This window comes from Nelusetta ayraudi, unplaced genomic scaffold (genome assembly GCF_046127955.1).
Source record: "Nelusetta ayraudi isolate G7.1 ecotype Tasmania unplaced genomic scaffold, CSIRO-AGI_Nayr_v1 ptg000031l, whole genome shotgun sequence".
Lineage (NCBI taxonomy): Eukaryota > Metazoa > Chordata > Actinopteri > Tetraodontiformes > Monacanthidae > Nelusetta > Nelusetta ayraudi.
Window position 1 is genome coordinate 825,723 of NW_027466081.1, and position 14,278 is coordinate 840,000.

Consider the following 14,278-nt stretch of genomic DNA (forward strand, 5'->3'; position numbering starts at 1 on the left):
TCCAACCCTCAATAGCAAAGTCCAGTTAGACTCCTGCTTACTAGATTTATTATGAATGGCTTCACACAATGTTAGGACAATGTGAACCAACCAAGTACTTTCTACACTGTCAGGGCAAATCAAGTTTAGGAGGGTCAGATTTTAAATACTGTCCCAAACCGAAATCCTTGCAAAAGATTATCCAAGTGAATTCCACCCTGAAGGTAGAACCATCAATCCGTCAACACACAACACATCTGAGCAGTCGTCATTTTTCCGCTCTCTTAGACACACACACACACGCACTGGGAAAGTTTTGAACTGTAAACGCAAACACAACTGCAGGATTAAAGTCACCAGCGAAAACAGGAGCTGAAGATTCGGCCCTCTGTGGGAGATTTGGAATTTGGAGCTTCATTGGGGGCTGAGTGGGTCTGGGTTTGATTTTATATATATTTATATATACATATATATATTTTTTTCTGTGCCTCAGTAAAATTGTCTCGTGAAGCTCTGAGAGCTTTATCTCCCTCTGTGCCTGATGGGCAACTGCATCTCTGCCCTGCTCTGAAGGGAATTAGGCCATTAAAAACCACACACATGCATGCACACACAGTCATGCATACTGGGCTCCCCCTCTCTCGTTCTCTCTCCCTCCCTCTGTCTCTCTCACACACATACAAATTTTTTTTTAATTTTTTTTTTACTGTGAGTAAATGTGAAGTTTTGAATGATTTCTTTTTAATTACATTAACCAATAATATTCATGCACCATTGTGGAACAATGTGGTAATATTAGTTTGAAATTCAGTGCTGTGTGTGCAAGCAGCAACTGATCATCCTTTTATACTCATAGCTGTAACGCACACACATGCGCGCGACGCGCACACACACACACACACGCACACCAAGAGCACTGCCAAAATGTGGAGAGTGCAGCACTTTTGAAGCTCAGTGAGTCTAACAAGCCCTTTGGGTGGACACACTGAAGTTATAACCAATACAAACAGACCCTCCGAGCACGGAAAGGCATGAAGAAAGAATGCTAGCTCGAGGGCCTTTTTCCTCGGACAAGCCACCACGATCACATTCGATGTTGCCAGTTCAACAAATAAACAAATGAATGAATAAATCCTCAGCTTTCTTCTCCTAATTCCAAATCGCACCGACTTAACTTAGCACTGCAGTGTTATGTTCTGTGATTAGTTTGGTCCTGTCCCATTACTTCCACCGCGGCAACGACCACGTTAATTGTCTCTTTCGGTGTCTCCTGAGCTAATGAGCTCTGTCCTTTTTGCTATCTTCACTAGGGGCAAATCTCAGCCAAACTGACAACACTCGCGGACATCTTTCCGTGAGTGAAGTCCTTGGCCGGGTGCAGCGACAACCGAGCAGAGTCGTCCTCTCAATAGACGTCTTTCGAGCCATATTTTCCTGACAGCCTCATTAAAGCTATTTGGATGTAAGTCCAACCCTGATCGCATTGCCAAAGAATCAGGCTCACTGGAAAGGAAGCCAGTAAGTTTCTAGTGGACATGTCAAATGTCCAAACAGATTACTCTCATATATAAAGTTGCGTAAAACACAATTGTCATCACTTCGAGCGAGGTATGATTTTCAAATGTTGACCTACTTGCTTACTTGCGTGCCCTCTAATTAGGATTCAATGTCACCTAGAGGGCTCCTGCCATATACTTATAACCATCTGAAATCTAGTTTTGTGTGAGTTAACTCGACAATTAGATTATTTCATAACAGCTGTCTGGGACTCTATAGCAAACAAATAAAATGTACAGTACCAAGTGAGATAATCAATTCACTTCAATTTAAAGTACTCAGAGAAGCTTTGAAACAAACTACCCAAAATGATATGGTAGTAATATTTTTTTTTTCTTCTTATAAAAGCAGTTTATATCTGTATTATATATTTCTTATCTAGAAGGTGATTCGAGAAAAATGTCACAAACTCAGTTAAGTACATGAGAAGTCGGCAGCGGAGTGAAAAGCGGTTTCCTACCTTCATTTTCTCGACAATACTTCTGTCTTATTTTATTTTTTTTGCATGGCTATGCAAATTCAGGTTGGGAAATATAGTTTAAACTACGGCTGTGCATTTGTTAAGCAGTGTATGTAGTTCACCTACATGCAAAAATGTGACTATAAAGTGTTATGTCCTGACTTTTAGAGTGGAGAACAAACTGATTGCTAGCAAATTACATCATCAAGGCTAATGTTCTGGCTCCATGCTAATCTCTCTCTCTCTCTCTTTCTGTGGGTGCATGAGACCCTAGAAATGATGAATTAATCTGAGAAATAAGAATGAAAAAAAAAAAAAAGATTACCAAGGACCAAGACTTGGTGAGAAACTCTATTCTTTCGACCTTAGCTTAGCTGGCAGGGTGTTACTTCTACAACAATAGGCTAAACTAAGTTCCCTTAGGCATTATATCCAAAGAGCAAGAGTTGAGGAGGAAGACACACCAGGACCTAAAACAACCGGTCCAGTTCACCCAGTTCAGTGTGCCAATAGAGAAAATAAACTGGTGTTTATGCAAGTGCAAATATATTCTTCTCTGACGAGGATGTTACAGGTCTACAGCCCATACGGAGCTGTGTTGACTTAGCATTTTCCTTAGGCAGTGTTTTGCTGTTACGGTATTTGTAATGCAGAATGTCACAAGGAGAAGTGTCAGTTTGTCTATATTTCTCCTTCTATTTCCTTGGTACTTTATCCTGGGGGGGGGAGAAAATGGCTCATCAAACCTTATACTGGCAAACATAAATTACTGTTTTTGCCGACGTTACCGGACTGTATTTAACCGACCCAATTGTGACAACATGATGTGTCAAATGGCATTTGAGAATAACCACTCATCCGTCTTTAATTTGTTTGAGATCATGCTTCATCAAATAATGTGTCGAAAATGCAAAACAGCTGAAGGAGATTATACCGTTTTTTCTCTGTAGTTCTCTGTATGAGTATGTAACGGGACTCCTGAACAGCCTGTACCTTCTTGTATTTTTTGCTGTTTGTTGTAAGGGGTCTGTGTAAGTGTAGCAAGACAGAAATATGGCTGAGAACGGGATAGCAATGTGGGCGCTGGATATCTACAACTTTCAATGGCAAATTCGTTATGTTTTTGATTGCAATGTAAAACTTTTTATTTAATGATTACCACGCGACACAATCATTTGCTTGGACACAGAGCGAGACATAGCGTAGGTCCACAGAGGCTCGCTGATAGATTTGCCATCGCTAACACATACCAATTTCTTTTTTAAATCGTTTTTTTTTCTTACAAAAATGCCTGAATGAGTGTCTGTTGTCTTTTTTTTTTCTTTTTTTTTTTTTAGCTGTATGCCAGTCACAAAACTTCTAAACTATTCACATCAGCTGGTGACATTTCTGTTGCTGCTACTTCATGCTAAAATTCAGTGGGTTTAAAAGATACCTTAAAAGACACTCATACAATTTGTTACATCTTTGTGATATGGTGAATTTGTAAGGATGCCAGCGTGAAAAGAAACTGAGATCCCCTGCAGAATTGAGCTCTCATGCTGGGCTTTGGTGATGTGGAATAATCAAATAACTCACTCTATAGTTAGCTTTCCTTTTTCATAGTGCTACCAAGGCAGGTTGTCATTTGTCGAGGGCTAAGTGAGAGCAAATTGCAATTAGCTTTTTCCAATCCTTCAAGGCATTATGCATATAAATGGACCACATTTAACCAATTGGGAATATGACAGTGGCAGATAATTTCCCGAAGTGCTATACTTGATACAGAATTTCTCGGCTGCCTGAGATTGTTTTCCGACACAGGGAGGAGCTAGACTAGTACAGCCTTGAGTGCACGGGAACAGAAATCCAGAGTTTGTATTAAAGAAAAAGAGTATTTTAGGTTCCAGGGCCTGACTCACGCTGCAGTCATTTCACTCGAGGGATTAAGACCCAGAAAGCTTCCCTCTTTCCTCTCCCACTGCAGTCAAGGGTGTTTTTCCTTTTTCCACCAGCTATTTATCATTTAAAGCGGCAACAGAGTGACCTGCAGGGGTAGCAGGAGTGAGGCGAGGCCAGGGCCAGAATTAAAACCTGCTGCTTTGCTTGATTTGACTTGATTATTCTCCTCTCCACAGTGAGATGAAACGCAACTGCGGCCGTGTAACTGCTGCAAATTAGTGTTCTGCAGCAAAACAAGAAGCCTTGCTGTTTGTTAATACTACAATGCGCTCGCGTCAATTTCCAGAACCCATTAAGAAGTGAAGTTTGGGTGACAGTATGTTTATATCGAGGTGTCCTTTTCCTTTTACCACAGCAAATGGAAATAAATGATCTATATTCCACTGTTTGACTCGGGTCCCTCTCATTCATACACATGTATTTTGTCTTGTGGTGGCGAACCTTCAGTTTTTCCCCTGTCCAGAGCCTCCATTCTTCTTTATATACAGATGACAGTGTCATCTTCAAACATTTGTTGGCCTGTCCATCACCACAGCAAACCAGAAGGGGCTCAGAGCCGATCCTCCTCCAACTTCACCTACAACACACCACCACGGCTCTCATACATGTCAGGCACCATTGGAACATACTCCCCTGCAACTTCTCTCCAACTGAGTTCATCTTTTCCACAAAATTACACACACAACATCCCGGAATTTTTATTCTGTACCCTTCCCAGAAGTGTGTGTCTCTCCAAAATATTTCCAATCAACCAACAAATTATGCTGCGGAAACATTTTCAAGGATGATCAGTGGAAACGGGATGCAACAAGCTGGATTTCTAGCTACATGGTAAAGGCTGTGAATACTGATGCACGGCTTATTTGTTTGTTTGTTTTTAATAAATTTGCAAAAGTCTAAAAAAAATATACGTAGTGTTGTCTGTGGAATTTTGAGGGGGCTGTAACATACAAAAATGTAGAAAAAGTGATATATCTGTAATGTATCTGTTTCCGTATCTGTAACTTCTGACTGTCTAACCTAGCAGACGTGCCATTATTAGCCCTTTGTTTGGCTATTACCAACTCTATCTTTAGCTTTAGCTGCATCTCTAACCTCCCACTTCTTCTTTCACTTCCTTATTCCATCACCAAGTCTCTCACTTTCCTTCCAGATGATACACCATTAACTGCAGTGTCCAGTCAACTGCAAGCACCAACACAATCCCGTCCTGAAAACCACACTAGTTTTTCAGCTTCCATCACTTTGCTTGCTGTCCTGACTTTATTCTATTCTTTCTATTCTATTATTTCCCCCATTATCTTTGTCCCCACCAGAGTCAACCTACACACCTTCATCCTAAGCCTTTCACTGATTTGTCTCTATCAGTGAAAGGCATCTAAGTATTGAATGAAAAACAGAGGATCTTTGAGATGATAATTGTGTAGAAATAAATGTGTGAATTGTTTTGTGTTCTTTGTCCTATTATGAATAATTGAGTGATTGTCTTTTTTTTCCCCCATCTCTTAAGCATGTCTTTCTGTGTGACCGTAAAACAAGAACGGAAAATGACAACTTGCACACTTCTAGGTGGGCTGGCTTTTTCCGTGTCACTGTGCTGAAACGAGCCATTCAGATCCTGCCCAACTTCCTATGTCACATGTCGAAGTGGAGTTCTTGGTGACACCTCTACCCCTACAGGCTTTATTCAAATCTGTCAATGTAGCTAGTACCAGTAACTAGCGCTATCGGTGAACGGCTGGCCAATCACAAGGGAGTGGACTATTAAATGTGGAAATGGCTGCCATGGGAGCCCCTGAAATCGCGATGTGTTGTGAACCAGAGATGAGATACTAGCCGAGGTGTGCGAACCACCAGTGTATTTTTAAATGACATTCATTTTTACAACTACTACGACACAACTTGGAATATACAAGAGAGTAGAGTAAACGTACTCACCATTACAGCTCACCATTGGCCCATGACTACCCTGCCAAAATTAATGCCCACACAAAGTCTGAATTCCCGGCAATGGCCTCCCATGTCTTTAATGCAAATGAAATGAGAGTATTTAGAGTCGGAGCCTTTAGGCTTTGGAACATTGTGCCTGAGGAAATGAAGCCATTGAGCCAGTGAATTCATTTAAGCCTCTTCTTAAGAAGATCCTTTTCTCAGGAACCGTCTGCAATGTTGTTTGCATTTTCCTTGCTCTTTTAGTTATGTCTATGTTTTTGTCGGTAAACCGTTTCATCACTTTAATTTTGCACGTTTCGATTTTTAATTTTTACAAACGCTTGTCAGACACAATGATGATGACAACTTCTAATAATTGAACTGAGAATTTTTTGGCTTGCTCTCGTGGAAAGATGTGAATGGCTACGCAACTCTGTCCTGTTGAGCAACGAAGTTGAAAATTCAGACAGCAAAAATATGAGAGATGGCTTATTTTCAATCTCAGTGGTTCTCTCAATGTCTCCTCTCATTTCAGCAGTCCTACGCCTTGCAGCCTGAGGCTGCCTGAAGCCCGTGTGTCAAACAAAGGGTGTTCTCTGGTTGCAACAAAGGGCTTCACTACACAAAGAAAATAAAACAAAAAGAACGCGTGCACAATGAGCGGGAAAAGAATGAGTGGTGTTCAGGAGGAGGAAAAAAACACTGCTCTGAAGGTTTCCATGTAGAGCGGAGAACGAAATGTCTTTCTATTTCACGCCACAGAACATGTTTGTAAACAAAAGGATCTCCAGTGTGTTTGCCTGAAATAAACGACAAACAATATCTCTGGTTTGGCACCTTTATCGAGTTTTGCTTCTTTTCAAAGGAATTACATACTAAAGCCTGAACTAAATATGACATTGAAAGTCTCTATTGCAAGGACAATGATCAGAACTGACGTTTAACCTCTTGAGCCATACAATTAAAAAAAAAAAACATTCTTCTTTTTTTTCTTTTTTTGAAGTTCTTTCCTGGTCTATCTTGATGTTTCTGCACCATCACGCCTTCTCCTCTCCACTCGGAGCGGTGATACCTGTGTATGTTTTTCTTTACCCCTTTTCTTTGTCTTGACAGAGTGAGTTATATTGATCATTACTCAGCTCTAATGGCTCGGTATGAGACGAAACCCTCCGAGGTGCTCTGTCACTGTCACTGAGAAGCAATTACAAGGCTAATGGTCCAGCTCTACCTCTGGGATTTTACTTTAACTCCAAACTGAATTCCTCTGAGGGCAGTGTACAAATGCTTTTAGACATTTTATAAACACACTATTGCTACATAGTATATGGTAGCATATTAAAGTTGTTGGGCAACTTTAAAGTTGTAATTTAAAATTGTAAATTAACATTTCAAATGAATTTCAAATTTTTTCTTTTGAAATGAATTCCAGTGGCTGCCACCCACTTTTGTCGCTGCTGCTGTTCTGTCATTTGTCACAGAGAGTTGAGTACGGTAGACGTCACTCATATCAATCCCTCCCTCTAGAAAATGTGCAAAAATTGCAAACTATTGGTTTACGTTAAAGTGACAATGGGGAGAAATGGCCTGAGAAAAATTTGCCAATGACTTCCTGTTCTCTTCACAGATGAGCAGGTTAACGCCAATCATTGCCCTTGAATTCTCTTTAGTAATTCCAAAGAAAGTGCGACAGTGTCGGCAAGGCCTCGTGCTTGGTTCACTTGTCCTCACAGTGGGTTCCAGGTACTGGGAAATGTTTGTTCACATTTCAAGAATGGCAATGATCAATGGTAGATTACTTACTGAGCCATCCTGTGTCAATGCATTCCGCCACAGATGATCCCGGATATACCACATGCTCTGATCCAGGTTGAAGAAGAGGTCACAAGGTCACAGTGTGACTCATCAGGAGTTATATGTCGAGATCTGCTTTGAAACTTTGTGTACAGTCATGTCTTAAAAAAAAGAACAAACAATGTTAGCAGAACGGTTGACCTGCAGCAGTTTGAAACACATGCGGGTACAATTGAACCAGTCTGTCAGAATATCATGTTTTTCCAGTCCGTTTGTGTGAGTACATTGTGAACACTATGCAAACACAATGAAGATGGACAAACAGAGAGCTCCCCCTGTCTTTCCTACTTCTGACATGCTTAAAGGAGAGGCTGTAATCTGTTGAGGATCCCACAGTAAATCCTGTTGCCGTCCCACCAGCCCAGAACAATAAGTTTGAAAGCCTCTCACGCTGCGAGATGTGGGAGGCTCTGAATATCTCAGGCTCACAGCCAACTTAGATCACTCCAACCTGGCCCACTGAGTCACAGAGCGGCTGCCATTGGTAAATAACCGTGAAGTGAATTGGGATGAGAGCGAATGATGACTATATTACCTGCAATATACTGCCTGTAGCAGTGAAGTTGTATGGAGTCAATGTACATAAAAAAAAAAACACATAGTGTTGCACAGAATTTTCAAAAATATCATGGTTTAGTGCTACTGCATTATTTTAATGAAGATTTCTTCATATTACAGAGGTATTTATTTTCTTTAATGCAAATCACAATGCTGTTATAAAAAGCCAGAATCCCAGAAAGATATAACAATTTAAATTTGAGTGCTACAATTTAGTTCCCTAAGTCATCTTTCAGAGTTTGGATATTTCTTTTGGTTTCCTCAAATGCTCTTTCTTTCTCGCTGTGCATACAAATGCACAGAGATGTGACGATAGTGGCTTGGATTTATATAGCGTTTTTCAAGTTACTCAAATCGCCTCACATTGAAGCTCTTATTCATTTACACTGCAAGCTATTGCATATCAAACCAAGACAACCACCTGAACAAATCTGTCCATAACCATCTTTCACATTCAATGATACATGTTGTTCGAAGAAAAAAGGGACGTGTATTGCAAATTGTGAATTGTGAATAAATCACGGTGAGAATAAAGACCGTTGACAACATGAATGACCATGGGAGCGCAACTGAATCTCAGTGCTTTATAGTCTGCAGAGCTCAGGGAATTGGCTTTTAATTCTTCATCCCAAGCAATGCATCAATAATGATAGCAGAGAAGAAGATGCTTTTCATTGTCTTTCGAGATAAAAAAAAGAACTTCATGACATCGGAGTGAAGCTGCATTGGTCTCCACGGTGTTCTTTGATTTAATGCTGTGATCTAATTACATGAGCATTCAGCTCTGCAATGCCACAGTGTCGCTACATGTTTCTTACGTGTTCCCCCAGTGTCTGAATGGGACCTCTTCCGGTGTCCTGGCTTCCTCCCACAGTCTGAAGACACGGACGTTTGGCTGAGTGCAGGAGGCCTGGAGATAGGAAACTGATGGATGGATGTGATAGACTTCAACAAAGGGATCATCAATTCAATATCCACTGCAGTTACTGGGACGGGCGATATGGTGGTGCAGTGGTTAGCGCTGGCCCCCCACAGCAATAAGTTCTGTGTGGAGTTTGCAGGTTCGCCCTGTGTCTGCTTGGGTTCTATCCATGTTCCCTGGCTTCCTCCCACAGTCCAAAAATATCCTTGTGAGGTGAATTGGAAACTCTAAATTGTATGTGTGGGTCCAAATGTGTACTTGTCTTTCTTTGTGGCCCTGAGATGAACTTGTCCAGGGTGTACCCCCCCGCAACCCTGAGTGCAGGATGAAATGGGAATGGAAAACGGACGGATGTAATTTCCATGACTCTCAACATGGGTGGGATTTCCATTTTTTTTTTTTTAAGGGTTTTGTGACGTGTATATGAACTTTTAGTTCATTCACAGTCGTCCTTCCTTGGGCCTGAAGCCTCTCTACAAGTTCCCCAGGTACCCTGGCTTTCCCCCACAGTTGACGAACATGCTTGTGAGGCAAACAGGGAACTCTGAAATGGTCGTAGGAGTGAATGTGAGTACAGGCTTACTCCTCGGAAGTTAGACCCCCAAGTCAGGTGGGATCGTCCCCATCACCCTGAGTGCAGGACAACTGGTCATAGAAAATGGATGGATGGATTTTATATCTCTATTTCACATACGGTGACTACAGGGACTTTCATATCCGAGCAAGCTACATGAGAAGGGCTGTATTCTGTTTGCAAGATGGATTTTTCCAAGTGTCCGTATGTGCACGACTATGGTTGATATTGAAAGACAGTGTGTGGGGCAGCACTGCTGATGTAGGGCACTGCAGCCCTCGCAGTCACGCTGCCTGAGCTCGGTGTGTCAATCAGGGATCGTTTAAGCCTCTGGCTATCACAGCTCAGATGGAAGTGATGAGGGCCAACATGAGTGCCATATGTCAACCAGCAGCCCCCGCTGCTGTCTAACTCCTGCCTTGGATTACCAAGACTGCAAAGCTTCATAGCAGTTAAATTAGGTGTACAGACACGAGACCCCCATGTCTTAAAGGTCCAGTGTGTATAATTTGGCTTTATTTATGTTTTTTTGTATTAGTAAAAACTTAATATACTGTCCATAAATACATTGTATAATCGCAGTATGATAATCACCACATTACCGGCGCTGTAATTTTTAAGGACGCTGGGAATGGACAGTCCGGCCCGCCTGACAACGTGTTTCGTCGCTGTGTTTTGTGTTTCATAACTTGTTTTGGGGTGACTACTCACGTTTTCATATGAACCAACAAAGAAGAAGGTGGAAGAGGTCTCCAGGTTTGGTTGCACAGGCCACCGTAGCTCACGGGTTAAGCTCAGGAGGGGGAGGGAGAGGAAAAGACGCTGGAATCTAAAATGGAGGCACTTGATGTTGCTGTTTCTTTTTTAAAAATCTCCAAATATTCACACTTAACCTTCAATATTAGGTCTGTGTTTAGGGTTTTAACACTTTCATCTGACCTATAGCGGTTGTATGCATGTAACTGAAAGTCTCCCGTCGGCAAAGGGAAGAAATAAAGTTATGTTCTATTTGCTTCTATCTGCTTCATGCAGTAGGTGTGTTCTTAAGACACTGCAGTGCTTTCATAGCGCTCAATAAAACATGTTGAAAATTACATGAAACAAGTCATAAGGAGGTTCATTGAGGATTTTGCGTGGTGGACATAATGCATTATTGGCTCATCATTCAGAGTGTTCCAAGGTGAGCTGACGACAGCAGTGTTTTATGGAGGAATGTGTCTTGGGTTTCAGATTCAGATTGATTTAGTTTCTCCTCGCAGCACATTACACATTATGTCCACCGCTCATAATCCTTTATTAATATTGATATAAATCATCATTTGCCTCTGTGAACACAGTCGCGACACACAGTAAAACGGACCTTTCTGGGAAGCATTGCGAAAAATGAAAAGCAGCGGTGCGTTATTTAATAAATACTTGACATCCAAAAACAATCGAACAGATTCGCAGTTACGCAACTGACGTGGCAAGAAGCTATAAACGGAGGACTAAATTTCCTGCAATGAATTTTCTTGACATCTTTGGAGATCCCTTCACACGATCCCCTTCTGGGGGTATTTCTTGCAGGCTCGTCTATCTCAGACGCCACCAAGAGGTTTGTCAGTTTGAGGATTCAGTCGTGCTGGTGAAAATGATCGCACAGCGTCTATCGCCAATTCTATCCTTACTCATCTTCAGTTGTTCAACGCTGGAAATGAGCGTCTGTTTGACATCACTGTTAAACTTCCACGGATGACCAATTGTAGACTCCGAACGGCAGAGTCCTACAGAGCTGTTTGCGCCGCGACACAAAGTTATGCCTCATGTAACTTTACGCATGATTTAGATAAATAAAGTGTGACTCATGACTAACCCTGGTGACTCAGTTGTCACTGTGCACACCACCATTTTTTTTTTTTTTTTTTACAAATGTAATACGTAATAGTGTCATGCGCATCATCTCTGTTTTATTTTATTTTACACCATCACTGCAACATCAGAGCACAACTTCATTAAATAAATAATCATCTCTTTTGTCTGTTTTAATCCAGAGAAGCAAACAACGATGATAATAATAATATTAATGTATGTATTTTAAATACAGCCACCAACCGCAACAGTGGGCCAAGTTTAAGAAATGCATTTCCACTTTATTTGAAATGTACCTTTTTGCCTCAAATATTTAGCATTTCAGTTTCAGTGAGAAACTCTTTTTCACAATCACTTAAACAAACAAACAAACAAACTTTGTGATGGGTTTTGCTTTTGTGACCAAAAGCAAAACCCATCACGTGTCATACTTCTGTATTGTAACTGCTGCAGTAAGAAGACACCATAAAAGCATTTTCACTCTGAAGAAAACTAAAGGGACACGCACAAGAAATATGGGTGAGTAAAAGATTTATTTCACATTGTTTCTTTCGGTTATTACCATCTTTGTCTGCAGAATCAAACACATCAAATAATTACTTCACATGGATAATAGGACAGGCTCAAGTGCACAGAAGGGCAGGGAGGAACAGTCAAAGTCCAGTCCAGAAAATATTGAAGGATTATCAAACCAAAAGCCTACTTGATGATATTTCTGTAGTTTTGGCAGGGCGGAAGGAGCTTGGCCGGCTGTGCTATTATTCAACAGAGCCCAAGGGGGCCGCAAATCAAACCAGTTTGCGCTGACTCTGTGTTTGTGTACCGAGCTTCAGCTGAGTCAACTTTGGACTTTTGAGTTTACAGCTAAGGTAACGCGGTGGGGAGGGATGGCGAGTGACAAAAGGGCGTTGCGTTCACGTTGTGGGTTGGCACTGACGGCAAAACTAAAGCTACTGGCTGTCCCATGTGACCTCTGACCTCCGGTGCAGATGGGAGAGGGGTAAGGGCAAAGAGTGTCTGGGTTCACACAGGCACTTGAGAGCCAAGACAAAACACCAAGACTTCCAGTAAGGCACGACAGAGAACTACACAAACACACGCACACCCACATACACACACATGCAGTCTTTGGGACAAGAACAGTATGAGTTTATCGCAACCATCCAACGCTCTTCGTGTGGCTCACACCATGAAGTGACGAGCTACTGATGGACTTTCTCTCATAGTGGAACTACTGCCGTTGGCTTGTTTCTGTGAGCTGTCGGTTTTGAACGGTGACGCTTGGTTAGAGGTTCTCCTAGTGTTCACAAACTCTAATAACAAACCTTCAGTCAGCCAATTGCTTTTTTATATATATCGCAAAATACATGTTAGTGTAAACCCTACATCATCTGAATTCACTGGACTTCCGTTAAAATGGATGGGTGTGTGTTCAATATGAGGGCTAGAATGTTATATTAAGTCTACCAGGGTGCCATAAATCAGGAATGTAACAAGTACTATTGTCAGTGTACTGCATATACAGTAGCATTAAAATAATCAATAGGGGCAAAGTAATATCCACTTATGAATAATAATAACAATGACATGCTGAATGCCCACAAACAACATCATTGGGTGTGAAACATCTTCAAAAACTGAAAAAAAAAAAAAAAAAAAAAAATTCTTATAAGAACGTACGTCAAACATATATCACATATGCAGTGCCACAAATGATTTGTGAGGAAATACATTCAAATGGTTTCCATTACAGAAATACGGAGCAGCGTGGTGCTGAAATGAAGGGTAAGGCTTCTCGTGTACGTTTCCAATTGAACCGCTAATAATAAACGCCTCGCGTGACCCCACGAATCGAAGGAGAGGCGGCGTTGACGCGGCCCGCTGCTGCAGACAATCAACTCTAAACGCTTTACTGTTGCCTTTCCAGTCGGATCGAGCGCAACAGCCAAAGATGCGTGCGACCAATGCATCACATAACTTTTTTAATGTAGCCGAAAATGCAACTGCTGGGCAACATTGTCATCATTGGGGGGTGCAGGAGTGGGGTGGTTGGGGGAGGGTGGGGGGCATAACTCTTGACTTTCACCAGCTAGCAATGTTTCATGCTTTAAGTAAAATATCCATAATACAAGGGGACTGACTGTGGACGGGATTTGTTGACGGCGAGAAAATCGCAAACCTTCCCCCTCGAGCCAATCGAGTGTTTTTTTTTTTGTGCCGGCCAATAGCAAAAGCCCAACCTCCTTCTGCAGTGATTCACAGAGCGGCTGCAGCCGCGTGAAGAGAAATAGATCAGCACCTGAAGTCATCGGAGGTAATTAGAGATTGGACGGCTGGACCCACGCACGCTCCGCCCGACAGACGGCAAAGTCTTACGACACCGTCGGTTCAACAATCATTGGCAGAGGATGCGAAATTAACAGCAATCAAATTGGATTGTTTTTTTTTCCTTGCTTGATAATAAATCCCACACAATTACCATCGACTGTTTTCCTTTGATGTGTTATTTAGCGTACGCTTTTTTTGTTTTATTTCTCTCTCTCTCTCTCTCTCTCTCTCTCTCTCTCTCTCTCTCCGCCGAGCGCTCCATCTCACCGACATCCTGTCTTTTCATAGCTCTGCTACTCTGCAGCGTCGGCTGGAAAGCAGCGAGCGC

At 41.8% G+C, this 14,278-nt stretch overlaps 1 protein-coding gene across 1 annotated transcript in view; it reads right to left on the reverse strand.

The window, feature by feature from the left end:
* Positions 1 to 12,136: 12,136 nt before the first annotated feature.
* Positions 12,137 to 14,278, reverse strand: part of mao (monoamine oxidase) — a 35,576-nt gene continuing 33,434 nt past the window's right edge. The window contains exon 15 of the mRNA XM_076030755.1: positions 12,137 to 14,278. This exon is cut by the window's right edge and continues 275 nt beyond it. The gene's annotated coding sequence lies outside the window, so the exon portion shown is untranslated.